Here is a 24,946-nt window from a genome sequence, read left to right on the forward strand (position 1 = left end):
GTTTAGATTAAGATAACAATTTTGTAATTTTACATTTATTAAGTGGAAAGAAAAAAAAGATTAAGATGAGGTTGTTGATTTGAATACAGCTGCAATAATGTTTAACAAAGCCAAGATGGATGGGATACATAAGGAAGTTTTTCTACAGAAATGAAATCTTAAAGTCTGATAATAACTTGATGTGCGGTCCATGATGTTAGAGTAATAATAACATTTAAATATAACAGACCCATCACATCAAGTCCACACACCCTGTTAGGATAGCTGCTGCCTGCAGCCAGTCGGTTTAAAGTTTTTGATGGCCAAGTGCTTTCTGGTCCGTCATACATAATGTTGGTCCTTTTGTTTTTATGTTTTTTTATTTTTGAAATCCAAAGCAGAATGTGTGGATTGTGAAATAGTGTGCCCCTTTTCCTTTTAAGTGCAGTGGGTATAAGTAGAAGAATATTTTGGATTTATGGACATCTCTGCATGACTGCAGGGTATTCTTATCATTTATTATAATATTGCCAGGAAAAAGTTGTCTTTTTGAAACATGAAATTGGTGTTCTTACACAAACAGCATGATAGGAAAAAGCCATTGTTATATTTATGCAAGCCGGACCCAGTAATCAAGGGTTCACTCTGATCTATCAGAGCTGTAGCTTTATGGAAAGTTGCTATTAGACAAAGTTACAGATATTATTTTGGTTGAATATTTAATTTTTAATAGTCCGACATTCTGCACAGCAAATATATAGCTAAGTGTTTGTCTAATGAAAGGTTCAAAATATGAATTTGTTTTGTGTGTTTATGTACAAATCTAACAATGAAAAATTAGTACATTTGAATCCAGCCACCTTATTGCCTCTATTGGAGGAGGCTGGAGACAAAGAAAAAGCACATGTGTTAAATTGATGACATAGGAATCAGCTGCTGTGAGCCCAGTGCAGGACACTCTCCCTGAAGACCCGAGTATTTACTTTTTTGTAGTGTTATTCCTGGTTTTATACTGAGGATGAAGTTTATCACCCAGAAGGAAACTCTGTATTCAGAGTCATTGGATCCTTTTTCCCCAGCTCAAGAAGCAGAGCTCCATGTTTTAGAAAAGCATGTGAGCTATAAAAAGAGTATATATTTATTTAGATAGTCGAGATATAGAGAGCTTTTGGTTCCATTTGAAGGGCCAGAAGTTTGTTTTTACTTCGGCGGGTAAACCAATCAAGCATGCTAAGTTATTTTGATCGGCTGTTTTCAGCCTTCCAGGTTCTTGCTGAGGTAGCCATACTAACAGTAAAACTCAAATATGGAAGCAGACCAGGCGACTCTAAGGATGCTGCATTTACAGCCCCGGACACTTGCTGGGTCTGTGCAACTCACAGATTCCACCCCAGTTCTGGCCCAGTATAGCTGGGATTAATAATTCAACTTTAAGGACCCCAGAATGAGAAGCACAAGTGGTCCACAGAGGGCAACTTCTTTACGAAACAAGACTTTGGAAAAGGTGATCATTTATGTTTGCCAGACACTCTTTTCCCTTCAGCTTGACACATGGACCGTGTCATCAGTCACAAGTAGTTATGGCTGCCTTAGTAAATGAGCGTGGGATAGAGCCAGGGTTCTCCACAGTTGTTTTTATAACATACCACTTCTTGTTTTACCTGTTACCAAAGGTGTTACCAAAAGCTGAACATCCCTTCCAGAGATAACAAAAAGATATATCCAGATGCCCAAGTCAGGATCTTAGTATGTATTTTGTTTGTATGGACATGTTTTCTGGATGTCCAGTGGCAAATGCTACTGCACAGGCCACAGTAAAAAAAGGTGTTCTCAGAAGTAGTTTTTAAGTGCAGAGTGCAGAATCTACAGAGAGTAACAGAGGAAATCATTTTTATAGGAGAGTCCTTACTAGAAGTTTTGAGGTTTTATTTTTACACCCCCTACTGTCTACAATGTAGCGGACAATGTAGAGTAAGGCCGCGTACACACGGGCGGACTGTTCGCCCAACTTTGTCCGCTGAACAGTGTTTGGGCGGACAGTCCGCTCGTGTGTGGGCTTTCAGCGGACAGTTTCAGCGGACAGTTGGACGGACAAGGTTTTTCGGAAATTCCGAAAAACTGTCCGCTGAAACCTTGTTTGAGCGAACAGTCCGCCCGTGTGTAGGCTTGTTCGTCAAACAAAGTTGCGCGCATGCTCAGAAAGGATTTTCACGCCGAAAGCTATAATGCAGTGTATAGGACGTCGTATTTTTCGTCCCGTCGTACGTGCCGTTCACGTCATCGCGCACGGTTTCAGCAAACTGTTCGTTCGTCGTGTGTGGGCATGTCCGTCCATGCTAAGTTTGAGCGGACTGTTTGCCGAAACTGTTGGACGGACAAAGTTGGGCGAACAGTCCACGCGTGTGTACGCGGCCTAAGAAACTAGAAAACTTTTGCCTGAATGTTTTATTATATTTTATCAAGCCCATAGGGGGATGTTGGACTCTCTCCCTATGAGATTTGGGTTGGGAGTGTGTTGCTCACTTGCTTATATTTTGTCTCAGCTGCTGAAGTCCTCCATTCGGATCTCACAGAGAATGTTGCTGATTTTTTAAGGTTTTTGACAAACTCATTTATGTGTTTTCTCCCCAATTCCAGATCCTAAAAGTTTGGAAGGATCTAAAACTAAAGCCAGTTGACTTGTGGATTGTTAAGAGACATTTATATATAAGGAAATGTTTGGAGACTCAATACAGCATCTATTTCATGTACAGTTTTGCAAAACTTGAAGGAAAAGTCACCTGGATCCACACCAGACACTGCAAAAATGTCTAAATGAAAGAAATCTCTGTGTTTGATTTGTTTCCCTCTTGCGATCACAGTCTAGGGTATTTTTTGATTCAATTACTTTAATTGTAAGGGATACATATATTTGAAAAGTAGTTTAGCCATGTTGAAGTCATATTTGTCTTTTGTACCTCTTCCATTTTATGTAGAATTGTCTGTGTTTACATGTGCTGATAAGTCAGCATACCAGCAATTAAGCTAGAAGGCCATTTTGGCCACAGGAGTGTACAGCCAGTACTCTGTAAATATGTCTTATCAATCATTTGTTTTTCTTTTACAAAAGTTTTATTGACAAATAAAACATAACAAGAATATCCAAATGGTTGCTGGTTACAATAAATATCCATAACAGAGAGGAAAAAAGAAAAAACAAAAAAAAAAAAATTCCCAACAGCTGAATATTACATGTTTAGCATGGTGTACAGCAACATGAGTACTAAGAAGCGATGCAAAACAAACGCACCCAGAATGAACAATCACATAAAAGTAAATCAAAAGGACGTTAATGAAAATATAGTGCAATCTGTCGGGTTTGACTATTACCAACCATCATAACCAGCAAGACAAATGTGGGTCCTTCCCAAACTAAATCAAAGGAAGGAAAGCACATATAGACAAGAGAAAAGAAGAAGTAGGTTAGAAGCAAAAGACAGAAGAAAAGTAAAGACGACGGATAGAAAGGACCAAGAGAAAAAGAGGGGAGAGAGTCCGTTCCACGAAGGGAGGGGGGGGGGCGCACAGAGCCCTTAGATTGACATCAAGCGACCATCAAACCTGGAGGTCGGGTTACATGATATCCAGGGACTCCAGGTCCTAAGAAATTTGTTGTGTGTGTCAGAGGTTAAAGACGTTAGTTTCTCATTAACCATGATATCATTCATGCGATTCTTAACTGCTTCAAAACTGAGTACCGGAGTTTTCCAAGAGCGGGCAATGGTCAATTTTGTTGCATTGAAAAGATGTTGGGCTAATTGGCGCTCTGAGCGAAGAAGTTCTTGGATAGGTTTACAAAGCAGGGCTTCATATGGATCTCTTTTCAGGTTGGTATGAAACATATTTCGTAGCAGCGCGTAGACCCTAACCCAGAGTCTACAAACTTTTGGGCATGTCCACCAAATATGTGCCATAGACCCTATTGTCAGACAGCCCCTAAAACAATGAGGAGAATAAGAGGGGATAAATCTCGCTAGTCTGTCGGGCGTATAATACCACCTATAAAAAAACTTTATAAGCATTTTCAAGAATAAGGACATTCCTTGAACTTTTCATGAGAGTTAATGTCATAGTCTGCCAGTCCTCCGGGTCCAGCCGCCTCACCAAATCCTTCTCCCACTGAAGATAATATTTGCTTACGGGGGGTTTGCTGATAGAAATGATAGAAGAGTATAGTAGGGATATAGTCCCCGGGGAGTGAGGAGTAGCCCTGCATATCTTTTCAAAGGAGGTCAGAGTGTACGGAGTAGGCTGGGCCCGAAGGAGTCGCTGGAGAAAGTGTTTAATTTGTAGGTAACTATAATGTTCCCGCAAAGGAATGTCATGGGAAGAACGAAGCGTTTCAAAAGAGATTATTTTCATGGGGGTAAGCAGTGAATAAACATCTATGAAGCCCCTATCCGCCCACCAAGAAAACTGACCCGGATTATCGCAACTAGGGGGGAACATTGGGCAGTGCGCCAGACGTAGTAAAGGCAAATGGGAGGATATAAGATTTGCTGAATATTTTATCGAGTCCCAGAGGCGTAGTGAATGGACCATACACGGTCCAAGCCCTTTCGGGCGCTTCGCTGGAGGAAGCCAGGGGATGGATGAGATGGGCGTAGGGTGTGAGTCAACCAGGTCAATAGTGGCCCACAATGGCATTTGGTAGTTATCGTGGAGGCGAGTGATTGGGGCTATATTCGCCGCCAGATAGTACGCCCGAAGATTAGGGACCGACAGGCCCCCCTCAATCCGTCTGGCGTATAATGTCTGTTTGTTAATACGAGGGCGAGAGGACCCCCATATAAATTTCAGAAGCTTACGCTGATAAATTCGCAGTATGTGAGGGGCAATGGGGATGGGCAGAACCCTAAAAAAATACAATAACTTAGGGAGATAGGTCATATGGACCACGGTAATTCTGCCAAACCAGGAGATCGGGCAGTAGGACCAAGAGGACAGCAATGCATCTAGTTTGCGGAAAAGAGAAGGAAAATTGGCCTGGTACAAACCGTCATACCTAGGGGTGATATGAATACCCAGATAGGGCAATGAAGGAAGCCATTGAAAAGGGAAATTTACTTTTATAGAGGCTAATTCTAGAGATGAAAGATTGACCGACATAGCTTTGGACTTAGTAGGGTTAACTCTTAGACCCGATATTGACGCAAAAGTCTCTAAGAGAGAAAACAAGTTAGGTAGGGAAAGTCTGGGTGAGGTCAAAGTCAACAAAATATCATCCGCAAATAGCGAAATTTTATGTGGAAAACCCGCCACTTCAATGCCCTTGATGTCAGGATGTGAACGGATCGCCTCCGCTAGAGGTTCCATGGCCAAGACAAATAGTAGGGGCGAAAGTGGGCAGCCCTGACGAGTGCCTCTTCGAATAGGGAATTTGGGTGATTCAAACCCATAGTATTTAATTTTGGCTTGGGGGGCGTCGTACAGTGCTGCCAACCAACGCAGAAATGAAGCTCCAAAGCCAAAATGGCGAAGCACGGTCATAAGATACGGCCAGGATAGCGTGTCAAAAGCTTTGTTCACATCTAGCGACAAGAGCATAGAATGTAATGATCGGCTATGGGCGATATGCTGCAGTTGAATAATTCTCCGGATCGCATCCCCAGCCTGTCGCATCGGAACAAAACCTACTTGGTCCTTTTTAATTAGGCGGGGAAGGAAAGAATTAAGACGATTAGCTAATATTTTTGTAAGAATTTTCATGTCTATATTAATTAGGGAAATAGGACGGAAGTTCGCCCAGGAGGTATGGTCACGATCAGGCTTCGGTAACATCACTATATTAGCTGTGAGCAACTCCTGGGAAAGGTTCCGCCCATTCTTAATGGAATTGTACATAGCCGTCAATGGGGCTGCCACCACATCGACTAGCTTCCTATAGTAAAGGGCCGTAAAGCCATCCGGGCCAGGACGCTTCCCAATTTTTAGATCCTTAATACATTGCCTAACCTCGGACTCACGAATATCACGGTCCATAAGGCCTTTCTGGGCGCTTGTTAAGGAGGGGAGTGTAACTCGCTGAAGAAATTCTGTCCTATCTTTCTCCGATCCAGAGTCCTGGGCGGAGTACAGAACAGAAAGTCTATGGCGGAACTCATCCAGTATACGTACCGGGTTACTCGTGAGTTGATTATGTCTAGTGCGCAAGGCTATAGGGGCTGGTTTAGAATCAAACGTCCGTAATCTCCTAGCCAGCATCGCAGTGGGTTTATTTGCTCTGGCGTACCAGCATTGACGAGACCAACGCAAGGTGCGTTCAGCTTGATCAGTCAGACAAAGGTCTAGTTCCATGCGAGCCTGGTCCAGGAGCTTACGGTTAGCACGAGAAGGGGTAGTTTTAAAAATAGCAGAAGCAGAGTCCAGGCGGGACTCCAACTGCCTCTGCAACCTTTGTCTTTCTTTTTTGCGTTTCGACGCTAACTGGATAATACGGCCCCTTAGGACAGCTTTGTAGGCTTCCCATAGGGTCACTGGGGAAGAAACCGAGGCAGAATTAAGGCGAAAGTACTCAGTAGACACTTCCGTTAAGCTGTCCTGAATATCTCTTAAAGATAATAACGAGTCATTCATGACCCAGGGGGATGGTTGTGGATTATGCAATAAAGACCGACAAACTACTAACAGGGGATCATGGTCTGTCCAGGGAGCTGCTAAAATAGACACCGACTCTACTAAAGGAAGATGTTTTCTATACATGATGACATGATCGATTCTGGAGTGTGAATGGTGCGGATGGGAATAGTAAGTATAATCCCTGCTTGATGGATGGCATTCTCGCCAGAGATCTACCAAATCATGGGAGCGTAATGAACGGGAAAATGCTTTAGCTGCCGGGGAGGGGGCCAGCTTGTCCGAGGGACATTTATCCAAGGTTGGATTTAGGGCGACATTGGAGTCCCCCGCTAGCAATAGGGTCCCTCTCTGGTGCAATGTCAATAGAGCACAGATATGGGAGAGGAAAGGGCCTGGGTTAGAGTTGGGGGCATAATAAGTCAAAATAGTAACCTCGGTGTCCTGAATGCTCCCTAAAAGCAGGAGATACCTACCAGCGGGGTCGGCTATCTGTCTATCACAGCGAAACGGGACTGTCTTACGAAAAGCAACCAAAACTCCCCGTTGCTTGGTCTGACCATTGGCCTGAAAGACTTGGGGATAATGGGAATCAAAATATTTAGGACAGGAGGTAGAGGAAAAGTGAGTTTCCTGCAAACATGCTATGTCAATACGTTGTTTTCTAAGATATTTAAATATTTTAACCCTTTTCTGTGGCGAGTTCATACCTTGCACATTCAGAGACAGCCAGTGTAATGTCATTTTGCGTATGGAAAGGGAGGCTTATTATATGTTCTGTGCGCTACCCCCCTGGACTCTGGGGAAAGAGGAAAAAGAACAGGATTAGGAAAGCCCAGGAGGGCCAAGAAGGAGCGATAGAAGAAGAGAGAAAACAGAGACAGAATGGAGCCGAGAGAAGCTCGGATGAGAAATATAAAATGAAGCAATAATGCCACTAAGCGTGGACCGGTGGGTCCACCTAAAGATCGGCAGTTGGGCGGGACCATGATCCCACGCAAGTACCGACACAGGAGGGGCGCAGTGGTCCACCGGGCCCACCCGGCATATCTAAAAAAAAAATTATAAATATAACAAACATGAGCACCAAAAAAAAAAAAAAATAATTCACAAAACGTGTTATTTTGTCAGACACAAACTGTTGAGACTAAAACCAAGCCTGGCAAACAAAAATAGAACAGTGTAATAATCACGAACTCCGGTAATAATTACAAGAACCCCGTGACAATGAACCTGTCAGGAGAACCAATATGAGCCCGGGGAGGTGACCGCCATCCGAAGACGGAGGCGGCCTCAACCCCTAGTTTGCAGCCATCAGTCATATTACATTTGATAAACTGTAAAGTGGTCCCTTGCACCTAAATGATAGTAACCAGTGGGCCCCGGAGGAACCCGGGGAAAGTCCACCCCGCACACAAAAAGAAAAGAAATCAAAATAGAGGGGGTCTACCCCTCGCCAAAGGGCACAGTGCCCCCAACATGCCCTCCCAGAATCGCTCCTGGAGCATAGGGCATGATAAGTAATAACCGCATCTCCAAATTAAATTGGAGGTGAAATGTAGAGAAAAATAGCAGTGAACTAAGTTACGATGCAACAAAAAAACACAAAACGAAAAAAAATCCGTTCACAGAGCCGAGCAGAAAAATGACCAGGTCATAGGCAGAACAAACGTCATCCTGTAGGGACATCCTGGTAGCGTTGAGCCTGAAGCGATCGCAGGGCCTGGGATCCCTGCAGAGAAGCCTGTGAAGAAGTGCGGGGGGGGGTGCCCCTGTCTGGTGCGGGAGGACGATACAGGTGGGTCACTCTGAGATGGAGGGAGATCCAACTGTAAGTCTTGGAAATGACGTTTCAGGTCGGACACAGAGGAAGCGTGAACTTGGTGTCCACGATATGTAAAAGACAACTTAAAGGGGAATCCCCATCTATACTTTATGCCTTGATTTTGCAGAATCAGTAGGTAAGGTTTTAGAGCCCGTCTCTTGGCAATTGTTACTGGAGACAGATCCGTGAACAGCTGGAGGGAAAGATTCTGAAAGCTAAGGTCCTGACGTTCTCTCGCTGCCTGCAGGAGCCTTTCTTTCGTGCGATAGTAATGCAACTTAATAATGACATCCCTGGGGGGTCCTTCTGTAGGTTTTGGGGCCAAGGACCGATGAATGCGGTCAAACTCCAGCCGGTCGACAGGAATCTCCGGGGCCAACTCTTGGAAAAAGGCCGTGGCCGTACCTTGCAAATCAGTAATGGCCTCAGGAATCCCACGGATTCTCAAATTATCCCTGCGGGCTCTATTTTCAGAGTCCTCCAGCTTATCCCGCAGTCCCTCTAGCTCACCAGTCAGTCTATCAATTTCCTCCTCATGGCCCTCTAGCACTGTTGTAGTTAAGTCCATCCTTTGCTCAAGCTGGTTGGTGCGATGGCCTATCTCTTTAAGACCTCGCATGAGGTCAGAGGAAAGTTTCCGTGAGGCTACTGAGATTTCATCTCTCACTATGGACCTGAACCTGGTTAGCATGTCCTCTGAAGTCTGTTGATCAGGGCTTACCAGATCCAAAGGATACTGTAGCAGACTATCAGTGGGCGACGCAGGAGCTGCTGCGGAGAGCCTCGTGGTGTCATCTGGCTCGGAAGGCTCTGGCGCCATCTTGCCTTTCCCTGCAGCTGGTAGCATCTTGTGCTGTTCAGGGGTCTTCTGCCTGCCCTTCTGCGAGCGGTGCATTCCCGCGGGAGCCCGCCGGTGTCCGGTGCCTGAGGCGCTGATCGTCGGGTGCCTAAGCCGTAATGGTGCCGTGCTAGCCGGGTGTGAGACGGCCGGTGGCGCGGAGTGCTGAGATCAAGCGGCCATCTCGGCGATCGCGCGCATGCGCCGACCAATCATTTGTTTTTCACAGTGAAAAGTCGTTTTATAATGAAAAAAGCTGCTCAGCTATTATTTTCTCCACAATGGAGTTTTTGCCTCTTTGGCCAGGACTACCTCCACCTAAGCGTGTGGAGGTTCCAGGTTAAAGGTGATAGCAGGTATGGTTAGTGATCAAAATATTGATCAAAAGAGAGGAGACTGTAATGGAAATTTGTAGGTTCTGTATATAATTGTATTCTATTTTATATGTATTGCACACTGCCCTCACTGTGCACACGACACTAATAATGTTTTCAGTACATGTTTTGCATTCTTTCGAGTTCTGATTAGAATAAGCCTGCCTATGTAACGCCCCTTGTTACCATAAACGTACAATTGTAATATTAATGTGATACCTACGTAATCATGTGTATAAAAGCCTTCAAATGCGTCATAATAAAGGAGAACGGTTATTTGGAAAGATGCTGAGCGTATCTTTTGTGTCTGTTCCCTACTGCAGTAGTTATTAATTTGGAACCACTAATCAATATGAGGATAGGAGTTGCCTATCATCAAAATATCCATTTCAGTAAGCAACTGAATTAACACGTTCTACCCATTACAATATTTAAAGCTGAAAACTAAAATTCCTTCATTGTTGTGGGGCTGCACTGCAAGGTTTAAGTGCTCATGTCTAGAGAGATCAGGAAAAGCAGTTTTACTTACCTGATCCTCCATTCCCGCAGGCTCCTCCATGCTGCTAGATCAGTTCCCACAACCTCTTCTCCCCTGCACCCTGGTGGCCTAGGTTCCTCTTGCATCATCAAGACTGATGACATGACCATAGCCTTGCACTGTACATGAAGACACCAAGGGACAGTCCTCTACCAGAGTGTGGGGGAGAGCCATTTGCTGGGGAAGCTGAGAATCAGGTAAGTAAAATAGATTTTCCTATTCCTTAGACAAATCCATTAACACTTGTAATGTGAGCTCAGCCCCTTTGCAAGTAAAGATTTTTAGTAATTACTGTCCAAATATAACTAACTTCATAAACAGGCACACATTTGCTAGTTATAAATAATTTTTTTTTTTTAAATAAATCAGCTCTTGTGAAATGCTTGTTATATATGAAAATGGAAATAAGATGATGCACTTTAAACCTAGTAAGCACAAGTCCAGAGCTTCAGGACTGGCTTAATTCCACATGGCAATTGGCAAAGGAGAAAAAGAAGTGGGACTTTATATGAAGTAAGCGGTTGCAAATGGATAGGTTGAATATAAAATGATATTTATTAATGCATATATTTGTATATATAGTCTTTGTATTTGTCTGTATAAAAGTCCAAAATAATTATACATAATAGTAATACATATTCAATAAAATTCATACATTTTCCTGTTCATTGGTTGGCTCAATGTGGGTTCCCTCTATTTACTACCCCTTATTTTAACATTAGGGGTTAACATATATAATGAGATGTCTACCTTTTATGCCCATTTATTTAATTAATACTAGCTAATCATTTAGGTCGCTGTTTATTATTTGATTTGTTGGGCCCCTTGGTATTTATCTGATCCAGGAGCTGCGAGACGTATTGCGGGCTTCCCCTCCTCCTCCGCCTTTCCATGACACTGGGAGGGGCAGGTGCATATGTACTGTGTGTTGACGTCACGCCCTACATGATGGACGTACAGCGTCACATTGCGTGGCTCCACAGCGCTGGTGTTTTTTTACATCTGCGAGTTCTATCGGAGTTTGTTTTGGCGGCAATTGCCCGCGGCACACCCAGCCGCTTGGGCGATGATGCTTCCTTGTCCCTTTGCACGCCTTGCGTGATGTTGGTGGGCGTTCTGCGGCGGTGCCTATTTACTTTGATACAGACAAATACAAAGACTATATATACAATTATATGCATTAATAAATATCATTTTATACTCATCAACTTAGTCTCACTTCTTTTTCTTATTCTGGTTCATATGATAGGGATGGAGGCATATGACTAGATCATTGCTTCATATAAAGTCCCACTTCTTTTTCTTCTTCTTCTTCATAAAATAGGAAGGGAGGCATATGGCTAGGTCATTGCTTCATATAAAGTCCTAAACCCCTTCTTTTTCATAATTCCACACGTGGTCAATAAATAAAAAGGGAAGTCCAGTCATCCTAAACTTACACACAGCTGGCTTGTACAACTGCAATAAAATGTTCATATAGCAGCCTCCTTGTTCAGTTAGATGTTAAAGTAAAGCAAATTATTTTGCCATATATATCAAGAACAAAAGAGATATCTTGTACAAACAAAACTAAATCAATCCTTTTTTAAGGATTGTGTAATTTTTTTAAAGATATCCAACCAAAGAGAGTTCTGTTTTTATAACTTATCTACTATTGCAATGCCCAATCAATACCTTTTTTTAAATACAATATTACCCCTTTAAAATGACTGTAGTTAGTTGTATATATTCATTATTTATTCTAGTTATTATTGCTATTTTAATTAATATTAATAAATGTGTTATACACTCCTTTTTGCACATTGTCAATGACACTTTATGTATTTTTTTTTCTTTTATAAACAGCACAATCTGACATCAGGTCTGAAAGTATAATTGCATTTAAGCCTGCTAGCTTATTATGTAAGTGGGATTTCTGGTTTGTAATAAGTAATAGTGTACCCCTTTCAATTATTACACATAATGGGATTTATCCCAGAGTTATTCTAGGTTCACACTAGTTCATACAAATGCGATCTCTAGTGGATCGCTTTTCAGAGTATGGCTAAGCAGCCACCGCCAGGCATGCAGGAGGTGGTGTTGCCGCAACCTAAATGAAAGTTTCCTTTTACTAAATGGCGGTTTGCAATTGGATTACTATACTGCAACTGTGAGCCTAGCATTTGGTTCACAGTTGCGGTGCCACCCCATTGGTTTGAATTGGTCATGACCTTCCACATTATAGTCTAAGTGAAAACAAAAAGGACACAAAAATCAGCACTAGGGCCTTAAAGAGGAAGTAAAGGCACTGACATAAAAAAAAAAAAATGCAACCTGCAAGGCATAATGATGATGACGTCACTCCCACGCATGCACGCGGGAGCCGCTACGAGCGGCATATCGCCGTTATCTGCGGAGTGCTCAGTGCACCTGCGCGTCGATGTCTACGGCGTATGTGCCATAGACAGCGGTGCCTGTCTTTTTGTAAATATCTCCTAAACCGTTTAGATTTAGGAGATATTTCTTACACCTACAGGTGAGCTTTAATCTAGGCTTACCTGTAGGTCAAAGTGGTTTGTAAGGGTTTACAACCACTTTAAAGTGATTGTAAAATCTTGTTTTTTGTTTTTTTAGTTAAAAATAACAAACATGTTATACTTACCTGCCCTGTGCAGTGGTTTTGCACAGATCAGCCCGGATACTTCTATTCTCAGGTCCCTCTTCTGTGCTCCTGGCCCCTCCTTCCTGTTTAGTGCCCCCACAGCAAGAAGCTTGCTATGGGGGCACCCAAGCCAAGCTGCAGCTTCATGTGTCTATATAGACCCGGAACTGTGGCCCGCCCCACCCCCTTTCTCTCCTCATTGGCTGACTGACTTTGACAGCAGCAGGAGCCAATGGTGCCACGCTGCTGTCTCAGCCAATGGGGAGGGGAGTCCTGGGCACATCTACAACATCGCTGGATCTATATGAACCTCAGGTAAGTATTAGAGGGGCTGTTGCACACATAAGGCTATTTTATCTTAATAAATAGAGTGCATTAAGATATAAAACCTTCTGCCTTTACAATCACTTAGTAGGATGTGTCTCTTGTACTGATGCCTCTTCTATTAGGTGAAATCCTCCCCATCTATGCTCCCCCCACCCCGCCACAGTAATCTTCCAGTGTGGCTGAGGTTCATAGAACTAAGGGGCTGTTAAAGAGGAAGTAAACCCTCCTGCAAAAAAATAAATAACACACCCTGCAAGATAAAGGCATAATGAGCTAGTATGCATAGCATACTAGCTCATTATGAATTACTTACCCGAGAATTGAATCCCCCGCAGCCATCCTCGCCTCCCGCTCAGGCCACCGACATGTCGCCCGGGGCTTGTTTCCGAGTATCACTGCTCCGGCGCTGCGCGGGAGCCGCCGCGAATGGCACAGTACAGCTGAAGCAACGACACGTACAGCTATTGCTTCAGTTGGCTTACATGCACATGTGCTGCATGACATCGGCACATGCAAATACAGGGATATCTCCTAAACCGTGCAGGTTGAGGAGATATCCAGTGCAGCTACAGGCAAGTCTAATTATAGGCTTGCCTGTAGTTTAAAGTGGTTTTAAAGGGTTTACAACCACTTTAAAGGCTCTCATCAAAACTATGTCCTCCTTTTCCACCCAACTCCCCCATTCATAGAAGCCCGCACCCTGTGTTAGGCTCCTGTTGTGCCTATACTTAAAGAGGTTGTAAACCTCTCTGTGGAAGTTGTACCTATAAGTAAGCCTAGAATAAGGCTTACCTATAAGTGCTGCAAATGTCTTTTAAACGTGTGCTATTGAGGAGATATTTACTGTGTTTTGCACCAATGATGTCATCGGGGCATGTGCTGTGAGGAAACTCCCCCCTTGCCGTTTCTTCACGAGCGAGTTCCGTAACTGCCGAAATTGTTAAAAAAAATGATTGGTTAAACCAACAAGTGCTTTTTTACCACTACTATTCCTTTATATTGGCCTTTGGTATTTACAAATGCAGCAATTTAGAAATTAGATGAAAGGTTTAGCACTGGGAAACACTTTTTTTTACAACTATATAGATCAGATCACAACGAGGAACAAATGAGTAGGAAAGAGGGACTTTGTTTCAAATGAGGGACAGTCCCTTGAAGTTAGGGACAGTTGGGAGCTATGAGTTTACTTGCCAGCATTTATGTTGACAGCGAATTCCTTAGTAAACCCTAAAATCCCTACAATTTACAGAAGGGAGTGCATTATTTCATGTATTAATCATCATCATGTGAGTAATATGGATTTAAATTGTGTTTATACAATGCAGTCATTATTGCTGGTGACTGCAAAAGGTAGGACAAGGCCAGCACTGTTTTGGAAGATTAAACAGCAATAATAACTGCCAGATAAATGTTTGGGAAGACTTACTCAGCAAGGTCACGTTATGATTTTTATTATATTGTTGCAGTGAGTTACAACTGCATAAATCTTCTGTGGAGCATATACTAGGGAAAAAAAATATTTTAGGTTTTAAAGAAGAATTCGAGTAATATGCCAAAGCAAGATCTAAGTTGAAAAGAAATGAGCACACTTAGAAAGTTCCAGTTTACTTGAGTTTTTCTTCCCATTGTATAATCATTTAAAAAAATCTTCAGATAGAGACTGCTGATTACTTCCATATGCCCTGGGTCCTGCCCCCACCTTCAAACTTTTTGCACTCTGGTCCTTCAGTTTATCATCTGTGTGACCACCATCCATATTCCACAGTACACCTGTGTCCTTGGGTTGGTTGAGGCTTTGGCCCCTACAAGAGCCGGCAGGACCTTGCTGGGTCTACTACTTTTTAATGCCAGGAAATCAATTATACTGAGATGGAAATCAGCTGCTGCCCCTACTTTGTAGTTTTGGAAATCATTGGTGAGTTATGTCATTCTCCTATACAAGGAGACAGATATCCCTCTTGCAGTTGCCCCAATAAATTCAACAAGGTTTGGGACATCTGGCTCAAATTGGTTGCCACTACAGTGGATCAATCTAACTCCATGGCCACTAAAGCTCATTATTAATCTTAGTTAACTTGTGTTTGGGTACCGGATTCTCCTATATTGGCTCCCCTGGTATGGGTTACCTACATTCTGTTATATTACCCAATATCTTTTAAGTCGAGAATGATTTATTGTGGCGGAGTTGGAGAGAGGGAGCGAATGTGGAGGTTTAACGCCTTCTACCTCAGCCTTGGTGGTTTTGGGTTAAAATCCTATATTTTATGTGAGCAAGTAAGAAATTGGCTGTATATTCTATATGTTTTGATATACTTTATTGTTGTACGACCTTGAGCTGGGGCATGTCCAAAGGTTCTGTTTTGCATGTCTATCTTTTTATTGAAATAATAAAAAGAAGTAAAAAAATAAATAAAAAAGTTTAGATAAAAATATTATACAAATGTGTTTTTATTTGTCAGCTGTGACCTGAGTTTTTTTGGGGGGGGGGGGGGGGGGAGGCATAGCTTGTCATACATCATAATTGGTGCCAATCATATTTCCTTTTCGAATAAGTATTTATGTAATCGTCCGATCAAAAGAAAAAAAAAAGTCCAGAACATGACATCTGAAGGAGCAGTATAGGAGACAAATCATAGCTAGAAGTGAAAAATCTAAAGTAATGTCACAGCAGGTCACTTTCATAAATAAAGCAAGGTCAAATGAGAAATCTACAGACAAAACACATCCACTGACATTTCTACTCTGTCTGGTTTAATAAGCTTGAGCTGTCTGGTTTTAACATATATTTACTGAAAACAAGAACATGCATAAAGCACCTGTGACATTTCTGCAATAGTTAAATAAATAAATAATATCTCTTTTCTGAAAATCCTATTTTATGTGACAGTAAAATGAACCTGCTACTATTAATTCATATTAATTAAAGTCAACAGCGCATGGTAGTAAGTAGCTTGTTACATAGAACATTTTAACCAAACACCCCCTGATTTCTATCTGTTCATCTCAGATATCATTTTAATATGTACATATGTACATACCTACCTTAGCCTTCTCAACCTTTTTAACACAGAGAAACCTTTGAAATAATTTTCAGGTCTCAGGAACCCCTGCCAGGATTAGTCCATTTGGTCAGAGAGAAGAATGCCTCCCCCTTACAGTGGTAGTAATTTTACATTCATGCCACCAGCTCTGCAAAGTGACATTGGACTTAAAACATTGAAGGCACCATCAGATGAAAGGTCAGTTAGCCACAGTACAAGGAACCTCTAGCATTCTCTGGAGGAATAGTAGAGTTCCATGGAACCCTGGTTGAGAATGGCTGATCTACCTAAAGGGGATCTAATGTTAAAACTTAAAATGGAAGTCCCGCTAGATCACTTGAGCCTGGACCCTTCTACAGGTATAGCTAAGTAAAACATTAAAAATAAGTGCATATAATGCATTAAGGTGAAAAATCTCCTGTGATGCAGCAGCCTCTCAGAGCCTCCCTTTTGAACCCAGTCTTTCCAGCGACGGGGACAAGCAAACCAGCTCCAGACTATGTCTCGGTCCTGATTGGATAGATTGGCTCCCACTGCTGTCAATCAAATTCGATGATGTGGAGGCTGGGGGCACTGTCTGTGTCAATGGACGCAGTAACAAGACACGGGAGTGTGCCCCCATGTGTGCCCCGAGGGAGAGCGGCTCTCCAACAGGGCACTCGAGAAGAGGAGGAGCCAGGAGCACAGCTGAGGAAGCCCAGAAGAAGAAGATCGGGACCACTCCGTGCAAAACCAACTGCACAGGGGGAGGTGTTCAGTACAGTGTTCATCTGAAACAAGTAGTGTGGGAATACACAATATTATTTACCGTAAAAAGCAAGAAATTACCTTGGGAATCATTACCAACTTCAATTGAAGCATGTCAGTGGTGGCGGAACTCACTTATTGGTATATAGATGTAACACCCTCTACCAATAGGTAGGTGCTAGTACAGGATTTTTACTAGTTAGTCTGTCAGCAAAGTTACGTTTAGGCAGGCCTATGCTTTGAGCTAGGCCTGTCTGTTTTTATCTGGGGGCAAGGAGTGGTTAGTGTAGCAGTGGGTGTGACCACCTGTGCTCTAGTTCTGAGGCGCCTCCTCTGCTTCCAGGGAGAATGTTCTGGAAGTGGGGGAGGGCCTAGAACTAGAGTGGCAGGCCACTCATGTGGGATATTGGCAGGGGACGGACCTCCTACATAAGCTGAGGTAACTAGACATCTGGGGGGGGGGGGGTTGTGCCGATCACAGGAGGAGGCCGGTCATTGGCAATGTCCTCATCTTTACATGGTCAATGATGAGGAACTCCTGGAGCAGAAGGGCAGGCTAAGCTGTCGGAACGTATGGTCCAGTTAAGTTCTCCATCAAGGACTCGGGGCAGAGAAAGGTCAGTGAGTGCACCACAGTGGAGGGCTGGATGTGCCAGGAAGTCTGTGAGGGAACTTCGCTTATACATGGTCAGTGACCGTGTAATGATGAGGGGTCCTGGATCAGAGGAGAGACTCTGGGGAGTTGTGTCAAATCGATGTGGCCTGAGGGCACGGGATTTGCAAGCAGGGCTAGCTGAGAACAGTACCCTACAGGTCAGTATGTGCTTTTAAACTACTAGACCTCCAGGGAGGGGTACTACAGACCTCTGGCCTAGTAGCAGCGAGCAACCAGAGCCTGCAAGAGGAACTATTCAGAGTGGGTCCTTTGCTTAAAGAAGAAGATGTAACATTGCACTAATAACTACAGTATGCGTTTGTGCTGGAGGAGGATTTCTGGGAACACAGTCCTTTTTACCCTTACACAGTCAAGAGTGATGTCCACATCCTTACACGTTCATGGGCGAGGAAGTTCTGGAAGCAATAGTCTGCGGGAGTTAAGCAGAGGAGAAGCAATAGTCTTCATGGGGATGCAGGGAAAAGACTGTAGTTGTTAAAAAATGTACATCAATCCCTCAGACTCAAACTATATGCTAATCTATAAAAGATCTCTAAATACAATGGCAAGTGAACTATTCTGTGGGCATCCCATATACCCCTTTCCCCAACCAAGTTGGCCCCCCCCCCCCCCCCAATAAACAAAACAAAGAAAAAGACTGTTCATTGTGTCTGCACGATACATATGGGAGTCTGACAGCGGGGTGATATGGTGGATGTTTGTTACTACTAGAATAACATATAACATATAACACACAATTTCACAGGACTTGGCAGCATATTGAACGATCTTCTTTAGTTTTGACATATGTATTATGGTTTTCATTCGTATTGGTCTTATTGGATTGGTTTGATTACACAATATTTTTTATATTTTGAGGGTATTTTTAAACATTTCACAGTTTACTGTTGGATTTATTTTTTATCTGCCTACACCCTGAAAATGGCAAAAAGTCCCTCCTTTGCTCCCACCTCCTGGGCCCCTCTGTTAACCGGATGGGGCCCAGTCAAATGTAATTTAAGCTCTGGTAAGCAAGTGTCAGTGAAGGTGTGGTCTGGTAAAAATCAATTTCTTCATTTGGACAGAAATTAACAATAAAGCTTCCTTTGTTCCCTCTGTTTAGCTGATGGGGCCTCGGCCTGATACAACAGGATGCCTAGGGAACACAGCACAGTGTGAGTAGCCACTTTTAACACATTGGGGCTGATTTACTAAAACTACAAAATCTGGTGTAGCTTTCCATAAAAACCGCTTCCAGTTTTTTGGTCAAAGCTTAACTGAACAAGCTGAAGTTAGAAGCTTATTAGCTACCATGAACAGCTGCTCCAGATTTCACTTTCTCCAGTTTTAGTAAATTAACCCTACGGTGTTACTTTTGGTTCTATATTTTAGTGGTTTTAGCGCATATTGTGTTGCGCAGAGATTATTATTGTAACAGGGGAAGAAGAGAGTGAAGCTGAGTATTATTTCTGGTTGAAGGACCCTTTATATTTAGTCTACATTCTGTACTGTTGATTAAATCCACGTATTGTTTTTAGTGCCAGCCACCTGTGCTATGATTCTATTTCATATATTATCTAGCATTTTCCAGACCTTGCACCTGTTAACCTAAAATATAATCTCTTGTTCAGCAACTTCTCTTTGTTTTTAAATTCACCTTTCCCCTCAGCAACAAAGGCAATTTGCAGGCAGAACTGTTATTATTTTTTGTTAACTTTTTTTTTGTGGTGACAATATTTCAGCTTGGCACAGTTGAACTTTTAAGAAAAATAAATTGAACTTGAGCTGGCCTAAAATGTTTTCAAGATAACATGGGTGCTGAAGTCCAGGCATCATCACATAACTCTGTTCAGCTTCAGACCCGTGATTCCTAGGCCTAGACTGTACAAGGGACCTTATGTCCTGACAAAGCTAAGATTAATGCAGTATTATTAACCTCTCAGCGCTGGCTTAGGGTACCCCGAGGCAGGGCAGTGTTTATGATCATGTGACCACCGCGATTGGCTTTCCGTTAGGCCTCACATACACTGCTGTTGGTAAACGGACGTTTAGGAGCAGTTGGGCATTTTTTTCAGCTGCCCCTGAACTCTCCTCTATGTTATCTTATCAGTACATGTACACAGGGTCGTATATAGTCATTTCTAGGCAGTTAAGTTTAGAAGCATTTTTTGTAACGCAAAAATATGCATTCAGGATGGATGTACAGAGGCATTTGAAACGCCAAATGCCTGTAACAGCCTGTAATCATTGCTAAATGCGGTAACTCGCGTTTAGCAGTATTTTGTTCACAGAAGTTGTTCAGTTTAACAAAAAAAAAAACGCTTTTAGACGCAAACATGGCTAAACGCTGCACGTAAACACGGCTAAAGGGATATTTTTAGATGCCGGTTTCTAGCTGTCAATCATTCAGGAGTGGTTAAACAACGTCCTGTGTACATGAAGCCTTAGTCGTTGGTAACTGTGCCGGGAGCCCGCACGGCAGTATTTACACAAATTAATGCAAATATGCGGCCTCTCGACGCCAAGGCTCACCCACCAAGAGGTCCCATATTTATGTGCAGCTGGTGCCAAGGGGTTAAACTGAAAATCAAAAAATGTAATCAATTGCAACTTACATGTCCATATTTATGTGATTTTCTTTTTTTTTTTTTATTAGGATGTTTTTCTTTATTTTCACCTGGTGATCCAACCAGTAAGACCCCTTTCACACTGGGGCGTTTTTTATGCATTTTTCAGGCGCTTTAGAGTTAAAAAAAAGCGCATGTAAAATGCCTGAAAGAAGCCTCATCTGCAATACCAATGTGAATGCCCGAGTGCTTTCACACTGAGACCCCTTTCACACTATGGCATTTTTCAGGCGCTTTAGCATTAAAATAAGCGCATGTAAAGTGCCTGAAAGAAGCCTCAACTGCAATTCCAATGTGAAAGCCCGAGTGCTTTCACACTTAGGCCGCGTACACACGCGCGGACTGTTCGCCCAACTTTGTCCGCTGAACAGTGTTTGGGCGGACAGTCCGCTCGTGTGTGGGCTTTCAGCGGACAGTTTCAGCGGACAGTTGGACGGACAAGGTTTTTTCGGAAATTCAGAAAAACTGTCCGCTGAAACCTTGTTTGAGCGAACAGTCCGCCCGTGTGTAGGCTTGTTCGTCAAACAAAGTTGCGCGCATGCTCAGAAAGGATTTTCACGCCGAAAGCTATAATGCAGTGTATAGGACGTCGTATTTTTCGTCCCGTCGTACGTGCCGTTCACGTCATCGCGCACGGTTTCAGCAAACTGTTCGTTCGTCGTGTGTGGGCATGTCCGTCCATGCTAAGTTTGAGCGGACTGTTTGCCGAAACTGTTGGACGGACAAAGTTGGGCAAACAGTCCGCGCGTGTGTACGCGGCCTGAGGCTCTGCGTTGGCAGGGCGTCAAAAAAAGTCCTGCAAGCATCTTCTTTGCAGTGCTTTTGGAGCGGTGAATACACCGCTCTTAAAGCGCACCTTCCCATTGAAACGCCTGCAAAGGGCCTGCAAAGCGCTTTTGACAGCAGCGCTTTGTGGGTGCTTTTAACCCTTTATTTGGCCACTAGCACTCGAAAGATGCTGGTAAAGCACCGCTAGTTTAAGCGGCGCTTTACGAGCATTTTTTGGGCGCTGGCATTGTGAAAGGGCTCTTAGGCCCCTTTCACACTGAGGTGCTTTGCAGGCACTAGAGTGCTAAAAATAGCGCCTGCAAAGCGGCCTCAAACAGCTGCTGCTGTCTCTCCAGTGTGAAAGCCTGAGGGCTTTCACACTGGAGCAGTGTGCTTGCAGGATGCTGAAAAATGTCCTGCAAGCCGCATCTTTGGAGCGCTGTAGGAGCAGTGTATTTACCGCTCCTAAAGCGCCCCTTCCCATTGAAAACAATGGGGCAGTGCTCCAAACCCTCCTGCAAAGCGTCGCTTCAGCGGCGCTTTGCGGGCGGTTTTAACCCTTTTTCGGCTGCTAGTGGGAGTTAAAACTGCCCCGCTAGCGGCCGAAAAGAGCCACTAAAATGACGGTAAAGCGCTGCTAAATATAGCGCCGCTTTACCGCCAGCGTGCCCAGCACCTCAGTGTGAAAGTAGCCTTGAAGCACTTGAGCTTTCACATTGGGATTGCAGATGAGGCTTCTTTCAAGCGCTTTACAGGCGCTTTTTTTAACGCTAAAGTGCCTGAAAAATGCCTGAAAACCGCCCCAGTGTGAAAGGGGTCTAACACACCTCCTGTGTTAGGGTACTTCCACTTTGGATGGAGGATTATATAGATCCACCTTTGGACAGCAGCATTATCAGTCTGGGAAGAGGGTAGTGTTATGCTGTGTACACACGATCGAATTGTCCGCCGGACCACAGTTCGATGGACAATTCGATCGTGTGTGGGCTCCAGTGGACTTTTTCATTGTAAAGTCTGGCGGACTTAGAAAGTAATTTTGACTCAAAATTTGTCCGCTGGACTTGGCTTTCAGCGGACAATCTGTTCGTCAATGTGCTAGTCTGGCAGACTAAGAATGACGCATGCTCTGAAGCAAGTACGAGAAGGAAGCTATTGGCTACTGGCTAATGAACTTCCTTTTTCTAGTCCCATCATACGTGCTGTACGGCATCGCGTTAGAAATCGACGGACTTTCGGAACGTCTGTGTGTGGCCAAGTCCGTTCCTTATAAAGTCCGGCGGATTGTTTGCCGGATTGTTTGCCGGACCAATTCCGTCGGACAATTCGATCGTGTGTACACGGCATTAGATGCACTAGCAGATCAATGTGTATTTAAAGTGGTTGTAATCCCTTACATATACCCAGTGAAGTGACTGGCTTTAAAGAGGAAGTAAATCCTGATGGGATTACTTCCTCTTTGTCTCCCTGTAAAGGTAAAGCATAATGGGCTACTATGCATCGCATAGTAGCCCATTATGTGTCACTTACCTGACACAGGAGCCAGCGATGTCACCGCTGTCCCCTGTAGTCCGGAGCGTCCATCTTCTTCCGGGTATCGCTGCTCCAGCCACTCACAGCGCCGGAGCAGCGATGACGTCACTCCCGCGCATGCACATGGGAGCCACTAACGGCATATTGCAGCTGTGACTGTCTTTTAGTAAATATATAGTTTATATAGTATATATTTCTTGGACCTACAGGTAAGCCTTAATCTAGGCTTACCTCTAGGTCAAAGTGGTTTGTAAGGGTTTACAACCACTTTAAGAGATACCCAAAGATGAAACATATCCTCCTACAAAAGTTGTACCTATTTATCTGCCGGCTGTATACATATATATGGTCTCTGGGTGGACACTGTGCGGCCGTATGTATGAATCCATATTGAACATATTTTCTGTGCTGAATACACAATTGTTGTGTGTCGCCATCACGGTAACTAAAATGTTACAGAAAGCTCCCGATGCATACTTGTGATCAAGAGCTTCCGATCATGTGATCACCGTCAACAGCCAATCACAGAGGTCACATGGTCACCTCCTGGCACTCATGGATCACATGGTCACCTCCATGTCCTGGAATTTAGATTCACATACACACGGTCGGACTAAGTTGTCGGAAAATCCGATTGCACATAACGTGATGACGTTATTTTGTTACGACGGGACTACGTTCAGGCTAATAGCCAATAGCTTTGGTCTAGGAATTTGATCTGAGCATGCATGGCACTTTGTCGGTCGGAGTAGGCTACACATGATCGGAGTATGTTCGATCGGAGCATTTTGCTGGAAAATTTTACCGGCAAGTTGGAAAACTTGGTCCGTCGGATATTCCGACGGAAACAGTCCGATGCAGACCACACACAGACGGAATATCCGACAAAACGGTCCGATAGGAAACATTCCGACGGAATCTCCGACCGTGTGTACAAGGGCTAAGACAACCAGGGGACGGCAGTGGGAAGGAGTTAACAAGTTTGTTACTCCAACACTTCATGTTCCTGATATGTGCCTGCTGTACAATGTACTTGGATGAGAAAGTATCCTGTTCACTTTGTATTGCTTCCTTTATGTGATATCCCTGGTATCCCTGCCAGTCCCTCTTTTTTATTAAAAACTGACCACACTAAGCAGGAGAACACATCATGGTCAGTTCTCTAGCTGTACTGGGAACTCAGCGTGGACTCCTCCAATGATCAGACTTGTTCTGACACTCCCCCACTGCACAGCCATTCACCGGGAAGCTCAGTGTTCTGCTGCTTCTCCTCCCCCCTACTCTTATTCAGCTGAGAACAGAGGGAATGTGATCACTTACATAAAAGAAAAGAACAATAGGTATTTATAATGTTTTTTTTTTATATCTATACAAAAATGTTTTGCCTTTCATTTCTATTTTAAGCTCTACCTGTTTTGATTAATCTGTCAAATGCTGCAATTTCAGTGGGTAGAAGACTTTGGCATTTGATAATAGAATTACAGGCATAAGGCTTAAAGTATGTGTAAACACAATCACTAAAATCTAATTTTATTATCATTTCAAAAATAATTTTCAATATTTATAAATCTGCAGTTTTCAGTAAAATATTACCTTGTGATCACGCCATGAAAGTCCTTGTTCAGGGGCTGAAACAGGGTCTTCTGGTATAGGGTGATAAAACGCAGCCCCGGATTCCCAAATGTGCTACTGCATGCAAGTAGACAACAAATAGCTGCAAAGAGACAGCAGGGGATCAGCAACAGTGAGATGATGATGAAAATGATGAAACAAAAATCATAAAATAAATATGGCATAGTGCTTTAGTATCATTTAGTGAGTTACTATTCATCACTGTAGAAGGTGTGTTTTGCTGGAAACTGCACCAAAAATGCAGCAAGCTGATTTTTTTTAATACACAGCATTTACAACACATACACCTAAAAGTATTTTTTTTTTAAATTTGAGTTGAGTTATGTTTTAACCTGTTTTCTGTGTCTGGTTACTACTGAAGCAAATACCTTTGTTAATATGTCACTATCTGCTTATGCCAGGATAAATAATCATGTGCCTGGGCTCTATAAGAAAAGTAGCTTAACTTTACCTAATATCCTCAGTGTCCTACGTGGTAGGTTTTTGCTGTTTAACTGGGTGACAAACAGTTGAACAGTTACTCCGTCCTTTCAATGCCCCCCAGAACATTTATGAAGTAGGTTGTATATGATAGATTTATTTTTACTCTCAATAACCCCAAACTACTGGTTGCAATTTTCTCTAATATGCTAAATATAAGTGCTTGGATACTGTTCTTGCTCTGGGTGCTCATTTATCTATTTAATGTAAACCTGTCAGCTGATTGGAGGGAAGAGACACACCTCATTTCACACAGCACACAGGAACAGAGATGAGGCTGTAAATCACTAGAGATCCCTCCCCGTCACCTTTTTTCCTCTTGGTGTCAG

At 43.2% G+C, this 24,946-nt stretch overlaps 1 protein-coding gene across 1 annotated transcript in view; it reads right to left on the minus strand.

Annotated features, from left to right (window-relative positions):
* The window catches only part of ELOVL5 (ELOVL fatty acid elongase 5), a 157,636-nt gene extending 133,518 nt beyond the window's left edge, over positions 1-24,118 (minus strand). The window contains exon 1 of the mRNA XM_077487803.1: positions 24,099-24,118. The gene's annotated coding sequence lies outside the window, so the exon portion shown is untranslated. The remainder of the gene's footprint in view (positions 1-24,098) is intronic.
* Positions 24,119-24,946: the final 828 nt, after the last annotated feature.

This window comes from Lithobates pipiens, unplaced genomic scaffold (assembly GCF_037356315.1).
Source record: "Lithobates pipiens isolate NorthernLeopardFrog02 unplaced genomic scaffold, aLitPip1_a1.2 Scaffold_18, whole genome shotgun sequence".
Lineage (NCBI taxonomy): Eukaryota > Metazoa > Chordata > Amphibia > Anura > Ranidae > Lithobates > Lithobates pipiens.